Below are 15,940 nucleotides of genomic sequence, written 5' to 3' on the forward strand. Positions count from 1 at the left end.
GAGCCTTGGTAAAGGGCATATTAGACCTTCTGTCTTCTTCGTTAAGAAAAAAGATGGTGGTATTAGGCCATGTATCGATTACCGGAGATTAAATAAAATCACTATCCAGAATAGATACTCCCTCCCATTGATTCCGGATTTATTTAACCAGGTTCTGGGGGCAACCTGGTTTTCCAAAATTGACCTGAAAGGGGCATACAATCTAATCCGAATCAAGGAGGGAGACGAATGGAAGACGGCGTTCAATACTCCGGTAGGACACTTTGAATATCAAGTGATGCCTTTTGGACTCCGCAATGCCCCAGCTGTGTTCCAAAACTTCATGAATGACATTCTTAGGGAGTACTTAGGTAAATTTGTTATTGTCTATCTTGACGACATTTTGATATTCTCTCCTGACTTCGAATCCCATGTGTCTCATGTTAAACAAGTATTAGAGGTGTTGAGGGAGAATCAGCTATCCGCTAAACAAGAGAAATGTGTCTTTGGTGTACAGGAGATTCTGTTTCTAGGGCATGTTCTGACTCCTCACGCCTTCAAGATGGATCCTGGTAAGGTACTAGCAATTAAGGAATGGGTAAGACCTTCATCCTTAAAGGCCTTACAACGGTTCTTAGGTTTCGCCAATTACTATCGTAAATTTATTATGAATTTTTCCGTAATTGCTAAACCGTTGACCGACCTTACTAAGAAAGGGGCGGATTTGGAGAATTGGTCTACTGAGGCCATTTCTTCATTTGAAAAATTAAAAGAGGCATTTAGTAGCGCTCCCATTCTGATCCAGCCTGATCAGGAGAGACCTTTTATTGTGGAGGTGGATGCGTCCGAGGACGGCGTAGGAGCAGTCCTTTCACAAGGTCCTGCTAGCCTCACTAATCTGAGACTATGTGCCTTCTTCTCCAGGAAATTCTCTCCCACGGAGAGAAACTACGACATAGGGAATAGGGAGCTGCTGGCCATTAAATGGGCATTTGAGGAGTGGAGGCATTTCCTGGAGGGGGCAAGACATTGTGTAACTGTTGTCACTGACCATAAAAACCTTATGTTTCTCGAGTCTGCTAAGAGGTTGAATCCCCGTCAAGCCAGATGGGCTCTGTTTTTTACTCGTTTTGATTTTTCCATCACGTTCAGGCCGGGAAGTAAAAATGTGAAGGCGGACGCATTATCTCGGAGCTTCCAGGCTTTTCAACCTACTGAGGTACCACCTGAATCCATCCTACCAGCAAAAATCTTCTTAGCAGCTCTTACCCAGGATATCTCGGCTCGCATTAGGTCTGAACAACATCTGGCACCGGTATCCACCCCAACAGATAAGTTGTTTGTTCCCGTACAATTTCGTCTCCAGCTGTTGGGTGAGTGTCACGATTCTGCCTTTTGTGGACATCCGGGTGTTGAGGGCACTAAGGATCTGGTTTCTAGATCTTATTGGTGGCCCACTCTAACTAGGGATGTCAAGTCCTACGTGTCAGCCTGTGAGGTTTGTGCCAGGTCCAAGACACCTAGGACTCGCCCTGCTAGTAACCTACGACCCCTACCCATTCCCAGTAGACCCTGATCCCATATCTCGATGGACTTTATAACTGACCTACCGCTGGCGGAGGGTAAGACTGTGGTTTGGGTAGTGGTCGATAGGTTTAGCAAGATGGTTCATTTCATTCCCCTGTCTAAACTTCCGAATGCTAAAACCCTGGCATCTATTTTTGTGAGAGATTGTTCGTTTACATGGCATCCCGGAAAATATTGTTTCTGACAGGGGTGTGCAGTTTGTGTCCAAATTCTGGAGGGCCTTCTGTCAAAGATGCAAAATTTCATTGTCTTTTTCTTCCGCCTACCATCCTGAGAGTAATGGGCAGACTGAACGCCTTAATCAGTCTGTGGAACAATTCTTGAGGTTGTATGTTGCTGATGACCAGCAATTATGGGTCAAATTCCTTCCGTTGGCTGAATTTGCTTTGAATAACCGTGTCAATTCTTCTGCTGGGGTCTCCCCTTTCTTTTGTAACCATGGTTTTCATCCCCGTTTTCATTCTGGGTCGTCCGTCTCCTCCTCTAACCCTGAAGCGGATAAACTCTCCTCCTAACTGTGCACAGTTTGGGCCCCGGTTCAATCGAACCTAGAAAAGGCTCAATGTTCTCAAAAACTCAAGGCCGATAGGAGACGTTCAAGGGGGGTAAACTTTCAGGTTGGGGATAAAGTATGGTTGTCCTCCAAGAATCTATCTCTCAAGGTAACTTCTAAAAAATTTGCTCCTCGTTTTATTGGACCATATAAGATCACGGAAGTGATTAACCCAGTATCTTTTAGGTTGGAGCTGCCTGAGTCATTCCACATTCATAATGTGTTCCATAAATCTCTGCTTAACAAAATATTTTGAACCGGTAGTACCATTAAAAGCCTCGCCTCCGCCGGTTCTTGTTAATGATGCTGTCGAGTATGTGGTGTCTAAAATAGTGGATGTCAGGAAGGTGCGTAATTCCTTGCAGTACCTGATTCACTGGAAGGGGTATGGACCTGAAGAGAGATCTTGGGTACCTGCCAGGGAGGTTCATGCTCCTAGACTTGTTCGTAAATTTCATTTAGAACACCCTGAAAAGCCATCGCCTGAAGTCTTGGGTCCGGTGGCCCCTCGTAAAAGGGGGGGTACTGTCACGGGGTTCCGAAGGTGCACTCGGTCCCCCATTGCCCGCAGAACTGTTGCTTAGCTTTTGGAATGAGGTTCTGTGTTTGACCTCATTCCCAGGGCGGCTTTACTAGCTGGGTGGCTCCCTGCTCCTAGTCTGCCTTGAGCGCCGAGCTGATCACTCGGTGCTCGACTGGTTGGTCTGTCGGTCATGTGACGCTGGCCACGTCACATGACCCTCACTCCCCACTATAAATACAGGCAGCCTGCTGGCTACAGGTTGCCTGTTAATTTCTAGGTTCCTGGCTATTTGTTGGACTGCTGAATACTTACCTGATCCTGTTCCTGACCATCCTCTTGCCTGCTCCTCTTGTACTGCGCATACATCCTGGTATTGTGACCTCGGCTCCCACCTGACTACTCTCTTAGGACTCCTCTTGTACTTCTCTGCTCTCCTGGTATTTATGACCCCGGCTTCTCCTGATAATTCTCTGCTTGCTCCATTTGTACTTTGCAGCTTTCCTGGTATTGACTCGGTCCGTTCACGTCCTGTTGTTTGTCTGTCTGTCATCCCTGCACTTACTCCAAGTTAGGGATTGCCGTCCAGTTGTCCCCTGTCATTAGGACTCGCGAGGCAAGTAGGCAGGGCCAGGGGTAAGGGTGGAGCGCAATGGTCACTTCCCTCCCCCCTGTGTGTGTGTGTACGCGACCGTTACAAAGGGGGGTTGGTTTCCATAACGCACAGTCAAATATAGCATGTTATGTTTGTGATAGGGGGGAGAGTTATAACAAATTTACTAATACCTGTTTAGAATCCGGAGTTGATTCTTGGTAGGCAAAAAGATTGACTCTCAATAATCCGTAATATGCTCCTTTTTAGGCATATGTTTGCCGTTTGGAAACTGTTACACAGACTATTTCAGCATATCCCATCTGAAATATTGGAAAACTGGGCAGAAAAGGGTCTGAACATCACATCACAGGTGCAGTGTTAGTGGTAAGATACCTTTACTGAAGTTCAGAGAACTTTTGATATCTTGCGTAAACATGTTTTGTATTATACACAGTTAGCCATCTATCTTAACAGATCACTTGTGGGTAATTTAAGGGTTCTTTCTCCATCAGGTTTCAATGAATTGTATGTGCAACGTTCTGTCCCAGGGCCCTATCACATCCCAGGTTTAGTGGAAATGCCGAATGGTGTGATGTGGCCTATATGTGTCTCGGTGTACCTACCTGGATACAGTGGGACCCCAGGCTTAGACTCTGAAGCATTAAAGGAGGGGGGGTAGTTAAGGGATGAAGAAGTAATGACTTGAGTCCAGACCTTGATATGAAATTCAATGGCAGCTTTACTTGAATAAACTTTCTTCCAAACAATTTGCAGGCTTTGTCTTGGTTCCAGCAGGCTTTGGCATAAACTGGCAGGCAAACTCAATAACTCTGCTTTCTCTCTTTCTCTGCTGTACTGAAAGGCTTGCTTAAATAATTTGCTTTCTTTCTTTATGCTGCACTAAACTCTGCTAATTACGATTTCTGTACTTTAGGACTGTCCTGGTGTCCTTGGATGGGGTGAAGTCCGCTGTTATTCTCCTCCTGACACTCAGTAGATAACTTATCTTCAGCCCAAGAACTATTCCTCTTGCTGACTTTTCTTATGGTGGCCGAAGAAGTATTCCTCTGGCCCCTATGGCTTGCAGACAGTTTCTTCCAATGCCAGCAGAGCTTAGAGTGCTTTGGCTGGCATGGGCACGCCTGAGCGTGCCCCACCTTGCTACTCTCTTGTCCAAACTTGACCTAACTCTCTCCCTGACTGCTGCCCCACCCTTCCGGCAGGAAGCAGGACTGGCCCACTTTTGCCCAAAGGGGGGATAATGGAATGGTGAGTTCCAGAATTCTAGATATAGCTCTGTCATTCACACTGCCACCTGCTGTTGAACCAGGCACATTATATCTAATAAACAGTTGCATAGAAATCATGGCATTGCACAATATAGAGGACCTGGACAGAAATATATAAGATGGCATTTAGTTTGGACCATTAAAGAGAGTAGCAGGGTGTAGGAGTAGTGACACCACTCTGGGGTGTTACATATATACCAGCAGCTAAGTTGTCATTGCCAGTTTTGCTTTGGACAATAAATTCAGGAGGAAATTTTAAAGGACAGTGGTATCCTGCAAATGGAAAGAAATGATAAACTCAGAACTGTCACTAGACAACCTATTCTCTAGAATAATGGTAGGATATACAAAGTTGAGAAGCATTATAGTTTCCGAGACTTGGAGGGAAGTCTTACTCCATCTTATTCATAGAGCATAGTATGCTTTTAATCTATCCTTTAAAAAATACATTCCAGGATACAAGAGAGAATGCCTTAAGGCCTCTTTCACACGACCGTTTTTTTTTTTCCCGTTTACGGGGCATTTTTTGCGTTCCATGTACGATCCGTATACGGAACCAATCATTTCAATGGTTTCGTAAAAAAACGTAATGTACTCCGTATGCATTCCGTTTCCGTATTTCAGTTTTTCCGTTACGTTGAAAGATAGAACTTGTCCTAATATTGCCCGCAATCACGTTCCGTGGCTCCATTCAAGTCAATGGGTCCGCAAAAAAAACGGAACACATACAGAAATGCATCCGTATGTCTTCCATATCCGTTCCGTTTTTGCGGAACCATCTATTGAAAATGTTATGCCCAGCCCAATTTTTTCTATGTAATTACTGTATATGCCATATGGAAAAACGCAACGGAAAAACGGAACGGAAGCGGAAACACAACGGAAACAAAAAAAACTGAACAACGGAACCGTTTAAAACGGACCGCAAAACACTGAAAAAGACATACAGTTGTGTGAAAGAGGCCTAAGGGTGGCCTTCCTGGGGCCATGTTATTTCATGCATTTTGTGAATTTTCCCAGATAAAGGGTCCATTCACACATCCCTGTGTGTTTTGCAGATCCACGGATCAGCAAAACACGGACGGCGTCAATGTGCGTTCCCCATTTTGCGGACCGCACATTGCCGGCACTAATAGAACATGTCCTATTCTTGTCCGCTATTGCGGACAAGAATAGGACATGTTCTATTTTGTTCGGGATCAGAACTGCGGACCCGGAAGTGTGGGTCCGCAGTTCCGGATCCGGGCCGCACATTGTGTGGCCCCATAGAAATGAATGGGTCCGCAATTCCGTTCCGCAAAATGTGGAACGAAATTGCGGACGTGTGAATGGACCCAAAGTGTTTTTGGAGAGAAATTCCATCCATTCTTCATCAGATAGTGGGTATCATAATTGAAGAAGATTCTTCCATATATCTACTTCATACGAGTCTTTTGACAGCTTCATTAGTGATTCTGCATAAGGATATATGGGGGAAATTTATCAAGAGCAGAATTTTCTTTGCCAGTCTTGATTGCCCCTAATACACCAGAGGATGTGCCAAATAAATGCAGAGGCGCATGCCTCTCATAGATTTGGCGCATTCTTCCGCTGACCATGCAACAGTCTAAAATCTACGGTAGCCTCCTAGCTGCTGTAGATTTGTGTCTTTATTCACTCCAGAAAACTGGCATAAATAAAGATAATTGTGGAGGACCTGATGTGACGGACCTGAAGGGGAAAAAGTTGCAGACTTTGTTGCATGCCATATTTGCTGCATCTTGTGGCATAAATTACATACGGTAATGAATGTCCCCCATATTACATATAATTTTACTGGCAGCTAAAAGGTGTACCCTTAAACAGTGAATCCATACCCGGACAGGGAATGTTGATGGGATAATTAGGGAAACTCATGTATTTGGAGACATTGGAGGTGGAAAAAATACAAAGGGATGCATGAAGAAGTTCTATGAATGCCAGGGACACTATATTAAAGACAAGATCTAACCAGACAATTCTGCTATTTAATGGAGAAAGTAATAATTTATAGTTGAAGGGAAAATAATAGAGGCTAGGAGTGATACGCAGGGACATTGCTAGGGTCTGAAAACATTCGGGGCAGAAGCCTACTGTATCACACCCTCACCCCATGAAGCCATGCCCCCATCGCCTGGGGGTCCTTCACAGTGGTCATTAACCCCTTTCAGCAGTCCCCCGCTTCACAGTAGTTATTAACCCCTTTCAGCAGTCCCCCCTTCAGTGAATGGAGGACTTCTGAAAGGGGTTAATAACTACTGTGAAGGGCCTAACCGTCTGGGCAACCCCACAGATCATCCCATCAGTAATCCGTATCCTGCAATAACTTAACTTTAAATCAGCGCTTATCTCATTACTATCTTGATTTACACACTCAGCTCCAGTAACATGCAGTGCGGGCGGCGCTCACTCACTGACATCACTCGCCTGCGCCGCCTAGTGGGAGGAGCAGGCGCGTGAGGTCAGTGAGCGAGCGCCGCCCGCACTGCATGTTTCCGGAGCTGAGTGTGTAAGATAGTAATGAGATGAACGCTGATTTAAAGTTCAGTTACTGCAGGATACGGATTAGGATTACAGTTTATAAATGTATCCTCCTGTCCTGTGAGCGGCAGGGCTGGTGTAGAATAACGCAGGAGAGTCAGAGCGGCCGGCCCAGCCAGCATTACATTCAGGGCACTGGTCAAAAGATCCGGGGCTCAAGCCCCGAATGTTTTGACCTAACAACGGTGATACCTACGAGGGGGCATGGGGTATTTAAAGGGATCCTCAGGATAGATCATAAATAGCGGGGGTCTGACTCCCAACACCCCCACTAATCAGCTGTTTGAAGAGACCGCAGCTCTTGTATGAGTGCTGCCTTCTCTTCATTGTTTACCTGCTCGCCATCACAACTGCAGAGCATGTTCAGCACATCGAGGAGTTCAGCCGAACACCGCGTGTGCTCGAGTCTGTGTATTTAAAGTAATTTAGCATTTATTTCTGAACAGCTTCTGTTGGGATTTTAACTCCCAATTCCTTGTACATTAGAGGCAAGGACCTTATCCACTCAGCTATAAAGATGAATGCTAAACTGAATGAAAAACTGAATGAAAAACCTCATAGTAGTTTCTGATGTAGTGAGTATTCCTATTCAGCAGAAGACTTATTTTATATTTATGTACTGATTAACATGTAGCTCTATAGTGTAGTGGTTAACATCCTTGCCTCTAATGTACAAGGTTGGGAGTTCAAATCCTGGCAGAAACATTTCTATATATAAATTTTTAGCCATAATATATTTACATTTGTGGTCGTGGTTAATGATGGCGAGAAGGAACTGACCCCATCTACGGCCCCCTCAACTCTAAAGCGGCTAGAATTATGCCGTAACCGCGGCGATGTAGGGATGCCTGAATAGAGGGCATCCTCTTAAGAGTAGTAATATGAAAGGGAGGGTGGGAGGGGTAAACGAGACGAGACGTTCATTGAGGGAGGGGCGTATGCCGATTATAAAGGCAGAAACACCCCTCCCACAAATGCAGGCCAATAAATCGACCTTTACATTTGTGGTCGTGGTTAATGATGGCGAGAAGGAACTAACCCCATCTACGGCCCCCTCAACTCTAAAGAGGCTAGAAATATGCCGTAACCGCGGCGATGTAGCCTGAATAGAGGGCAAAACAGCAAACTGAAAGGCAGGATTTCCTTTATTACAACACAAATTACAGAACTAGATTCTGAAAAGCAAGCGACATTTCGACCTTAGGATGAGTAATATACCTGCTAAAACATGATGACCGCCAGCGACCTAAATTTTGGATGACGTGCGCCGGCACCTGATTTTTTTAAGCTGCGGATGCAGCCCTGATGCGGAATGAATGACCCGACACCGAAGCTGGATCCACACCTAAGCTGGCCAACAGAGGGCATATATGGAACACAAACTGGTGGGTTGTGAGAGGCGATTGGCCGAAAGGCAATAACGGACTACTCGGCCCAAGGCCATCTAATGCTGCCAGTAACTGATGGAGTACATGGACGGGGCACCAACGGTGTACTGTGGGGAAGAAGGACACCTGAGACGGAGGACCCACCTGTGACGTTTTCGACACTGGCAATAGTAAAGAGAAACCTTCAACACTCGGAATCAGTTGGCTAATTGATATGAACTTACTGCTGTTGGAGGAGCTCGTGAACTCACCAGGTCTCAAAAACCCATAAAAGGCCAAATAAATAGCAGCTTTAAGCACAAGGCTAAAGAGGAAACCATAAGGATCCTTATCTAAGGCGTCAGAGAGATCCCGGAAAACCTGACCTGAAATGGCTTGTCTACGGACCCGTCCTCTCACGCTACATTTACCCAGACCCCTCAAAGCGGCCTTAACAGCGTGGACAGAGAATAAGGAGCCCCGGTCCAGATGGCTCACAGCCAGGAAGTGCTGAACCCCTGCTAGGTAGGACCTAACCGTATTATGGGATAACTCAGAGTGACAAAACCCTATGAAGGCCAGGACATATTCTACAAAGCTGGACTGCCCCTGAGGGAACCACTCCTGGAACCTACAATATGCGTTCCACCCTGTGTGGTAAGCTCTGGCCGTATTAGGTGAGAGAGAATTAGCAAGCAACGTGTGAGCAGTAGCTACGTGTTCAGTTAGACCAGGACTAGTGACTCGTGCGGAGGAATCATGGCACCTGTGATGTCCGCTTCTGGCATGATCTGAAAGAAAAGGGAGGTATTAGCTCCTGACAAGGCATGCCATGTTTCGTGTACCAGGCAAATGTGCACAACTGAAATGGAAATGATGTATCAATGAAAGTTGTATTAGATGCCTCAGGAGACTCATAATATGTAAGGACTTAGACAAACCGCTGGTTAAAATATCGATAACAGCTGCGTTATCTGTTACAAACAACACTGAGCAATTAGACCAATTGCTACCCCAAACACGGGCGGCCGCGACAATTGGATACAACTCAAATAGTGCTGAGGTCTGCAAGAAACCCGGGATTCGTCTGACTTCGACTGGCCACTCGCCTGCCAACCAATGGGTGCCAAAAATGGCTGCAAACCCTGAACTTGCAGCTGCATCAGAAAAAATTACAGGAGAACTACTACATATTGCGGGAATGAAAAGGGAAATTCCATTCCACTGGTGGAGAAAGTGATCCCACATGTGAAGATCCGCTAGAGCCAGACTGTCTAAGTGCATCGGGCTGTCCTGACAAGGTGCTGAGGGGAGGAGTGTCAGCAGACAAGAAATGAATGACCTGCCTTGTGGGATTATACGCATGGCAAAGTTCAGCATGCCCAACAGTGATTGTAATTCGGCCCTCGTGGTCACGGTGGTAACCGTGAACCTGTGTATCACTTCCCTGATCCTGACCAGTTTATCTATGGGTAAATTCGCTAGAATGTTCTGCGAGTCTAAAACAATGCCCAGGAAGGTGATGACAGTGGACGGACCCTCAACCTTCTTAGGGGACACTGGGACGTCTAACCAAGAGAAACAATCCAGAAGCTTCTTGAGACCTACTGGGGCAACTCCTGGCCTCTCTATCAGCAAGAAGTCGTCTAAATAATGGATGACATGCTCACACTGTACCTTGTTCTCTAACACCCAGTGAAGGGCCTGTGCCAACTGATCGAATAGCCACGGGCTGCTTTTAGAGCCAAACGTGAGCTTTGAAGAGAAGTAATACTGGTCTCTCCACTTAATGCCATGTCACTGCCAGAGGGCCGGCATGATCGGGAGAAGCTTAAAGGCGTCAGATATATCCGCCTTAGATAAAGCTGCTCCAGTACCTAAGTGCATGATGATAGCTATGGCTTGGTCAATGGAGGAATACTTCATGCTAACCTCCTCCAATGGGATAAGGGAGTTGAGACTAGCAACATGGGACCCATGCGGGGCTGACAAATCAATGATGAGTCTTTCTTTCTTGCTGAATTTGCCTGTGACTACCCCAACCGGGCTGACTCGCCACTGCTGAAAAGGGGGGGTTTCAACCACCTCAGCTCCCCTAGCTTAAACACCCTTAATGACCAGGCCACTTTTTACACTTCTGCACTACACTACTTTCACCGTTTATTGCTCGGTCATGCAACTTACCACCCAAATGAATTTTACCTCCTTTTCTTTCCACTAATAGAGCTTTCATTTGGTGGTATTTCATTGCAGCTGACATTTTTACTTTTTTTGTTACTAATCGAAATTTAACAATTTATTTGCAAAAAAATGACATTTTTCACTTTCAGTTGCAAAATTTTGAAAAAAAAACGACATCCATATATAAATTTTTCTCTAAATTTATTGTTCTACTTGTCTTTGATAAAAAAAAAATGTTTGGGTAAAAAAAAAATGGTTTGGGTAAAAGTTATAGCGTTTACAAACTATGGTACAAAAATGTGAATTTCCACTTTTTGAAGCAGTTCTTACTTTCTGAGCACCTGTCATGTTTCCTGAGGTTCTACAATGCCCAGACAGTAGAAAAAACCCACAAATGACCCCATTTCGGAAAGTAGAAACCCTAAGGTATTCGCTGATGGGCATAGTGAGTTCATAGAACTTTTTATTTTTTGTCACAAGTTAGCGGAAAATGATGATTTAAAGAAAAAAAAAATTTTCTTACAAAGTCTCATATTCCACTAACTTGTGACAAAAAATAAAAACTTCCATGAACTCACTATGCCCATCACGAAATACCTTGGGGTGTCTTCTTTCCAAAATGGGGTCACTTGTGGGGTAGTTATACTTCCCTGGCATTCTAGGGGCCCTAATGTGTGGTAAGTAGTTTGAAATCAAAATGTGTAAAAAATGACCTGTGAAATCCTAAAGGTGCTCTTTGGAATGTGGGCCCCTTTGCCCACCTAGGCTGCAAAAAAGTGTCACACATGTGGTATTGCCGTACTCAGGAGAAGTTGGGCAATGTGTTTTGGGGTGATGTACATTATGCACTTTATCCCAGGTGAAAGGAGAGGTTTGCAGCAGCTGTGAGAGAAAGGACCCTAATATCCCTGTGTGCCTGTCCTGTGAGATGCAATCCCTATGCTAAGTGTACCTGTGTGTGGTACTTCCGGAAACACTCCCCTAAGCATAGGGCAGGGTGGTCAGGGCAGTCAGGACAGAAATAGCGGGTGGCACGCCTTATTCCACTCCTGCTACAGACACGACATCTTTTTCGGGGTGACGGTTGGGTTGAGGTACCAGCAACGACATTGGGGAAATGTCGCTCGTGTAGACAGCTCACTACACTGGTGGATGGGGCCACGGAACCTTCTGGATACAGGAGGTTCTCGATGATCTCTTCCTGAAATTTGAGGAAGGATCCTATTCTCCCAGCCTTACTGTAGAGAACAAAACTATTATAGGCAGCCAATTGAATCAAATATACAGACACCTTCTTATACCAGCGTCTGGTGCGTCGGGAAACTAAATAAGGAGCCAACATCTGGTCATTGAAGTCCACCCCTCCCATGAGTGCATTATAGTCGTGGACTGAGAGGGGCTTTTCAATGACATTCTATTTGCCCATTCTATTTGTATTGTCGTGTCTGCGTGAATGGAGGAGAGCATGTAAATGTCACGCTTGTCTCTCCATTTCACCGCGAGCAGTTCTTGGTTACACAAGGCAGGCCTCTCCCCCCTTGCAAGACGGGTGGTAACGAGCCGTTGGGGGAAGCCCCGGCGACTAGGTCGCACGGTGCCACAGCAGCCAATCTGTTCTAGGAACAAATGCCTGAAGAGGGGCAAAAATTGTCCACATAAAGATGGTACCCCTTGCCAAATAAGGGTGACACCAAGTCCCAGACTGTCTTCCCACTGCTCCCCAGGTAGTCAGGGCAACCGACCGGCTCCAGGGTCTGATCTTTTCCCTCATAGATCCGAAATTTTGGGGTATAGCCTGTGGCCCTTTCACAGAGCTTATACAATTTGACCCCATACCGGGCACGCTTGCTTGGGATGTATTGTTTGAAGCCAAGGCGCCCGGTAAAATGTATAAGGGACTCGTCTATGCAGATGTTTTGCTCAGGGGTATACAAATCTGCAAATTTCTGTTTCAAGTGGTCTATGAGGGGCCGAATTTTGTGGAGCCAGTCAAAAGCTGGGTGGCCTCTGGGACGGGAGGTGGTGTTGTCGCTAAAGTGCAGGAAACGCAGGATGGTCTCAAAACGTGTCCTAGACATAGCAGCAGAGAACATGGGCATGTGATGAATCGGGTTCGTGGACCAATATGACCGCAATTCATGCTTTTTGGTTAGACCCATGTTCAGGAGAAGGCCCAGAAAAATTTTAATTTCGGAAACTTGGACTGGTTTCCACCGGAAAGGCTGAGCATAAAAGCTTCCCTGGTTGGCGGATATAAATTGAGTGGCATACCGATTTGTTTCTGCCACGACTAAGTCCAAGAGCTCCGCAGTCAAGAACAGCTCAAAAAATCCCAGTGCCGAACCGATCAGAGCTGTCTCAACCTGAACTCCAGACTGGGCGGTGAAAGGGGGAACTACAGGTGCGGCTGAAGTTGGGGACTGCCAATCAGGGTTTGCCAGCGCCTCAGGGACTCTAGGGGCTCTACGGGCCTGTCTGTGCGGTGGCTGCGACGGGGTAACTACTGCACGTGCCACCGTACCAGCTTCAACTGCCTTCTGGTGCTCGCCACTTCACCATGTTGTACGGCAGTGCTGGTACTAGGTCCAGGATGGGCTGCGCTGCTGGTGTATGCCTCACCACGTAATACGACAGCGCCAGCCCCACTCTGCTGCCCTTGAAGCGGATCCTGCGCAACCTGTGGTCTAGCAACAAGGGGCCGGGTACGCCTGGTGCTATCAGGGACCTCAACCTCCTCGTCCGAACTTTGGGTCAGACTGCCACTGCTTTCTACAGGTTCATATTCTGACCCGCTAGATTCGTCAGATGAGGGTTCCCATTCCTCATCTGACTGGGTCAGAATCCTGTAGGCCTCTTCAGAAGAATACCCCCTGTTTGACATTTGGACTACTAAATTTAGGGGTATTCCCTGAGACTACCCAAGAAAAAAAGCAAGCCTGTCTTACATAGGGGAGGCTAGCGAAGTACCGGAGGCCGCTGTGGTTGACAAAAAATATCAAAACTGATTTTTTTATCGCCGCAGCTCTTGTAAAAGTGATTGTGCAGTGATCAAAAAATATATATTTTTTGTCACTGCAGTGGGGCGGGCGTGGGTGAACGCACGTGTGGGCGACCGATCAGGCCTGATCGGGCAAACACTGCGTTTTGGGTGGAGGGCGAGCTAAGGTGACACTAATACAATTATAGATCTGACTGATCAGTTTTGATCACTTACAAATACTATAAAAGTACAAATGCCGATTAGCGATACGCTAATCAGCGAATAAGTGACTGCGGTGCGGTGGGCTGGGCGCTAACCGACGCTAACTACCTAACCAAGGGACCTAAACTATCCTAAAACTATCAGTCAATACCAGTGGGAAAAAAAAGTGACAGTTTACACTGATCACTTTTTTCCCTTTCACTAGGTGATTGACAGGGGGCGATCAAGGGGTTAATTGGGGTGATGGGGGTGATGGAGGGTGATCTGGGGCTAAGTGTGGTGTTGGTGGGTACTCACAGTGATGTCTGCTCCTCTGCTGGAATCAACCGACGAAAAGGACCAGCAGAGAAGCAGAGAAGCCATTTAACACCTTATATTTATAAATATAAGGTGTTATATGGCTTGTGATTCGATTTTTAAAAAATCAGCAACCTGCCAGTGACGATCATTGGCTGGCAGGTTGCTGACGAAATTCTCCTCTAACTTTTGCCAGCCCGCGATGCGCATGCGCAGGCTGGCTCTGACCGAAATCTCGCGTCTCGCGAGATGACGCATGGATGCGTCCAGGAGGAATGAATCGACCGCCGCCAGGACGCATCCGTGCGTTAGGCGGTCGGGAGGTGGTTAAAGGGACCGATGAGGAAACCTTTGTCCAACTCAGCTTTAATCAACGCGTCTACTGCGCTGGGCTTTCTACCAGCTGATTGCAGATTTTTACACTCGTGAGTAGATTCTGGCAATGAAACCAACCTGGTGTGAAAACCTACGGAAAAACCTGATGACAAAAACTCCACAAAATTGGGATCGGGATGCCCTAGCAGATACCACCGTAGGCAATCAATATTGATGACACTCATATAGGCTTTGATTGATTTTAATGTACAGGAAACCTTAGGATGTGCCCTAAAACAGTTAGTACAGATGTGCAACAAACGACATTGGCTGAAATTACATACAGCAAAATTATAGTTGTTGCAAATCTGAGCCTTACCCAGGTATACAACAGGTCGACCTAACTTATCAACTGACCCTGAAGGCCTGAGGGCGTCCGGTCCAGACAGTGAACTAGAGGGGCTAGTCTGAAAACCGGCAGCGGCCTTGTGACACCACTGTGTGGATTGGAAAATGGATTGACACAACGTGCAGGATGGTGCTTTAAGACCAGCGAAGTGTCTACAAAACAGCTCGGTATCTAAACTTGCCCAGTTTGTTACAAACTTAAAATGCGTGAGAGCCGCGGCGGCCTTGGCGGAAAAAGAACAGTGTTAATCATAAAATGAATCACCACCATACTTATACCCAGGGCTTTTTTTCGCAGAGAAAAGGTGGTGGAACTTACCCGCCCTCCCCTGGCCACGCCCCTACCCAACCCTAGGACCGCCCCCTACCTGCCCCTAAGACCGCCCCCCATCCGCCCCCCCTACCCACCCCTAGGACCGCCCCCCTTACCCACCAGATGGGGATGGCACTGTTAATGGGGGATCTGGGGATGGCACTGTTAATGGGGGATCTGGGGATGGCACTGTTAATGGGGGATCTGGGGATGGCACTGTTAATGGGGGATCTGGGGATGGCACTGTTATGGGGTGGAGGATCTGGGGATGGCATCCACAGATCCCCCATCCTATAACAGTGCCATCCACAGACCCCCCCATCCTATAACAGTGCCATCCACAGACCCACCAACCCATAACAGTGCCATCCACAGACCCCCCCACCCCATAACAGTGCCATCCACAGACCCCCCCACCCCATAACAGTGCCATCCACAGACCCCCCCACCCCATAACAGTACCATCCACAGACCCCCCCACCCCATAACAGTGCCATCCACAAACGCCCCCCCCACCCCATAACAGTGACATCCACAGACCCCCCTCCACCCCATAACAGTGCCATCCACAGACCCCCCCATCCTATAACAGTGCCATCCACAGACCCCCCCACCCCATAACAGTGCCATCCACAGACTCCTCTCCACCCCATAACAGTGCCATCCACAGACCCCCCCCTACCCCATAACAGTGCCATCCACAGACCCCCCACCCCATAACAGTGCCATCCACAAACGCCCCCCCACCCCATAACAGTGACATCCACAGACCCCC

Source organism: Bufo bufo, chromosome 1 (assembly GCF_905171765.1).
Source record: "Bufo bufo chromosome 1, aBufBuf1.1, whole genome shotgun sequence".
Taxonomy (NCBI): domain Eukaryota; kingdom Metazoa; phylum Chordata; class Amphibia; order Anura; family Bufonidae; genus Bufo; species Bufo bufo.